This window comes from Balaenoptera ricei, chromosome 19 (genome assembly GCF_028023285.1).
Source record: "Balaenoptera ricei isolate mBalRic1 chromosome 19, mBalRic1.hap2, whole genome shotgun sequence".
Classification (NCBI taxonomy): Eukaryota; Metazoa; Chordata; class Mammalia; order Artiodactyla; family Balaenopteridae; genus Balaenoptera; species Balaenoptera ricei.
Genome location: NC_082657.1, coordinates 343530 through 348432, shown reverse-complemented (window position 1 = coordinate 348432; position 4903 = coordinate 343530).

Sequence of the window (4903 nt, the reverse complement as noted above, 5' to 3'; positions counted from 1 at the left end):
AAGACAATACACTGAGGAGAGCTGAGCAGAAGATGCAGAGCACCTGAAACCATCCTTGGAAGCCCTTGCTCTGGATTTCACGCAACGAGATAGTGAATGGTGGCACATTCTGTTACTCATGGCCCAAAAAAAAAAAAGAAAAAAAAAAAAAAATCTCACATGATAACCCTTTCTTGCTCCCAACCAGCTTCTGCTCTCAAGTCTCTTGTTTAATCATGCTGAGACACAAGTCAGGGACTCCTAGGAGCAGCCATCACAGGTAATAAGGTTCTGCAGGCTCAGGCTGACGCTTGCTTACCTGACTTAGAGTCACTCCTCGGGAGGTGGACACCCCACAAGGAGCAGAGACCCACTGTGGTCAGCAAGAAGGGCCAGCTGCAGCCTGAGAGGCACTGCCAAGGGGCTACAGAGGAGGCAAAGAAACATTCCAGAGTTCCAAGGATATGATGTGAAAACACACAGGACCAAGGGCATATGGTGGATTCATCAAATTACACATGCAGACATGGGTACACTCTCCCCCTCAGTCTTCATAGTCCTGTGTAGAAAAAAAAAAAAAAAAAAGGTGCTTGAAGAAAACCATACCTCCATTTAAAAAAAAAATTGTGTCAACTTGCTGAACAAGATGAATCCCCTGCCACCACACACACACACACAATTCTATGATTATTACTGCATGCTATTGATGGCTTTGAAGTCTAAATTTATTGGAAAGAAAAATAATTTTTTGAACTAGTACTTTCTGAGGGCATTTCTCCTTAAGATGAGTTTGAATCCAACTTGATTGTTCTTGTGAAGATGGCAGTCAGTTCCTTCCCTCACATTTTAAAGAGGAAGGAAGTACAAAGCAAAGTCAAGGGCCCACTGTAATCCCGTAATCCCATTTGTTGTTGTATTGAGCCTAGTGATGATTTGGGATTTATTTGGGATTTATAGTTGGCCTTCCCAACCTGGAACATAATACTCATCTTCATTTATGCAATTTTACTTGTAATTCTTTCCAGAAACTTATCTTCCTGTAGGTTCCTTGCATTTCCCAACAAATTAATCCCAGACAGTTACGTCTTTATGCTTCTACTCTGAATCTCCTTTTCAATATACTTGTTAAGGTTATACAGATTTTGTGTGTACCTGTGTGTTGATTCATGTATCTTTATTTCTTATTGTCTGGTTTATTACAATCTTATGGATTTTTAAAAATTTCCAATTGGATTTTTAAAGTATTCTAATGTTATCTATTTTTTAAAGTATTTATTTATTTATTTAGGCTGCACTGGGTCTTAGTTGTGGCATGTGGGAGCTTTGTTGCGGCATGTGGGCTCTTAGTTGCAGCATGCATGCGGGATCTAGTTCACTGACCAGGGATCGAACCTGGGCCCCCTGCACTGGGAGCGGGGTGTCTTACCCACTGGACCACCAGGGAAGTCTGTAATGTTATCTATTAATAGAAGCATTTTTATATTTTCTTTTCTAATAGTTACAGCTCTTACGTCTGGTTCCTATCTTTTTTGTGGTAACAAGGACATATAGAAATCTTAAACTTCAGATTGCTGAAAGCAGATATCCTTCTATTCTGGATGTGTATATCAATCCATGGTTATTGAACAGAGGAGTGAATAAACAAGAGAATGAAGAAAGATGGGCGTCAATTTTCATCAGAGAGGAAAAGGTCAATTTCCTAAGGCAGAGAGAAATATTGAAATGGGTTGTATTCAGGACCAGCAGTAAGCAGGTTGCTGGCTTATCCCTTGTCTACATCCTAGTGGCCAAAGGATGAGACACTCCTACACTTGATGATACCAAGAGGGAAAGTAGGAGCCTGGTCCTGGATGACACTGGTGGCAGCTTAACCAGTACCAGGAACCTCCTACTTGTAGACATTCATTTCAGTGAGGAAATGGTGTTTATTTATGGTAGTTGGATTTTCAGTTATTTACAGCTAAACACACCCTATAGGATACAGGGTACAAAGCTTTGAACTGGATTATTCCGAAGTCAGCTTACTGGTTTGTCCAGTATTCTGTGGACTTCCTACACTCCTTTTTGAAACAGATCACTTTCTGGAAGCTGTATGTGGTCTGTCTCTGCTCAGAGCTCAGGTTCTTCACCTTTCCCCCATGTGCTACATCCAGTCTGGATTATCGTGATTTTGAACTTATTCTTGATGTGTGGGAGAACAGGCGAAGGACAAATGTGTAGCAGTAATAAATAGACCCCAAAGCCTATTTTCAGGAAATAGTTATGATACTAATAATTTACAGGTAAAATGCTGATTAATTTATTCCTCCTTCTCCAACCTGAAGTTCTTAAGCTCTGAGGAGTTGAGAAGTGTCCTAGAGGCTCATGTTTTAAAGACAAAAATATACGTCTTTCTTCGTTTTCTTGTTTTTTAAATGACTTTTAAACACGTGTTCCCCTTCACATGGAACACTTTGAGATGCTATGTGTGATGAAATAATAACGGTGAATGGAGATCAAATTGTAGGTCCATGATTCAGTCGATTGAATGCCACCAGCTACCATAGTGATTTGGTCAATATATAGTTTTATATCTCTTATTCTTAGTCATATATTGTTTAAATTAAACCAATAGTGGACTACTGATTTTAAAAAGCATATGAAAGAATGTTAATATATTTCAACAATTCAGTACCTCAATAAACATGTTTGTCAGACTATACTAAGAGAGGAAAAGGGCAAATTAAACTTTGCAATTGAATGAAACAATTATTACTGCTAATCCAGCAATTTTCATAAATGATCCACAATGCCTTTTCTGCAATTCTAAATTCTAAAACGTTTTCTAATGAAAAGCTTCTTTCTCTAACTTAGTGGGACTCCTCATATATTTTGATACAGATATACCCAGACGGTGCCCCAGACCTGTTGGGATGTTACATATTGAGCAGTGTATGCACCTTACTATACTGCTAAAATCCAAATGCTTGTGAATTCCAAAATACTTCTGGACCTGAAGGCTTTGAACAAAGGATTAGGGTCCTGTATGCAAACAGGATGCATAACATTTTTGACATTTTACATGCATAATAGTTAACATTTGTTCAGAAATGTTTTTTAATGTAATCAAATTACAGTAAATTAAATAGTATGCTTAATTTGCTAAATGGAAAAAGAACATGCAATTTATTAAAAGTTGTATTCAAGTGGGTTTCATGAATCAATCTGAAATAATATACTTATTTAAAAACACTTTTTAACCTAAAATCATGTTTTTATTCTATACCATACAAACAGAAAAAATTGAACTTCCAAGAAGGCTTTCTTTCTTAAGATGTTAAGGCCTCCATCAAACTTGATGGTGAATCACTGGAAGCATCTCTAGTCACATCCAAAACAAAACAATAATATGGCTAATTAATTGCCCAGTCCCACTACCTAGGGCTATAGAACATCAATTTTTTTAAAGTCAAAGTATGGAAAAGAGGCCTAAATTATTTAATGAATGGGATGTTGTTTTATCAACAGCCAAGTAAAATCCAGGGAAGTGCTGTTAGAAGTAAAGACATCTGCATAGTCTCTAAATACTAATATGCAAAAGTCAACAGATATACTGTCTTAATTGAAACAAATAAGATGAACAATGTGCAGCCTGCACGTGGATATTCTCCACAGTGGCCATAGAAATGAACAACTCCTGGAACAAGTTTAGCATGCAGTGGACAGGATGATCCAAACAGAGGCACAGGGCTGCTGAAACCTGCTAGGAAACCCCAGGGAAGGGGAGAAAGAGTACACTGAGCCCTGGGTCAGAGTAGGATAAGAGAGCCCCAAGCACCAAGGAGGAGAGAGGACATCAGAGCCTGGGCCTTGGAACCTGAGGAAGATGAAAGGACACCAGATACTGGACTCTGAGGAAGACATGAAAATAATTTGCCCTGGGCTCCCAAGAAAGATGAGAGTGGGCTTGGTTCAAGGAAGAAGAGCACACACCAGGTCCTGGGCAGCGAAAGACTTCTCCCACTTCCTAGATATGGGCATCTCGCTCATAGAAGAGGACACGGGGCAGAGAATTCTGTCCAGCCCACTCCAACTCCCTGATTCTTTGCTTAACCAAACATCAGACAGGCTACCCTGAACCTTCTCCCCAGTAAGCCCCATACGTGTACTTCCTCGTAGAATCCCATTTTAGCAAGAATCCTAAGTCAGTTTATCAAGAATTCCTTACTCTTGATATCTGATCAAACTCCTCATCCCCACTCTCTATCCCAGGTGATACCCCATCACCTGGGCCTGCCTTCAGTAAAAAAGCCTATTATCTTGGTTCAGCCAGAATCCCCCCCAGACTTGATGTCTCCTTTTCTTCATTTTCTATCCACCAGTATCCCACTCCCCCAATCCTAGGCCATAAATCCCCACTTATTCTGGTTGTATTCATAACTGATCTCAGTTCTACACTGGAGTCTCCCTTCCCCGGTTGCAATAGTTTATTGAATAAAATCTACTTTCACCGCTTTAACTTCCGTCTAGCTCTGGTTAACCGTAGACAACAGCCACCCCCCCCCCAATCCCTGTGCCTTGGGTCCACTTAACCCTGCCCTTCGCACAACTTGAGTAGACAGTCCTGGCCCCACTCCCCTCCCTGGGCATGGAGGACATTTAGTCTCACCCTCTGCACACTTTGGGGCAGGCCCGTCCCTCTTTTCCTCCCAGGACCTCTGGCTGATTTCAGTCCCGCCTCCAGAACATTTCCCACCCTCCCAATCCGCCCCTTTTTCCTCTCCATTAGACGTGGACGCACCTTTAGCACCGCCCTCTTCCCGGAACTTGGCAGGACTTTAGCCCCGCCCCTCTGCACTTCCGGCCCGCCCCGCCTCCCCCTACGTTGGGTGTGAGCAGAAGCTCGCCCCGCCCCTCAGCACTTCCGGCCCTGCCCCTCCCAAGC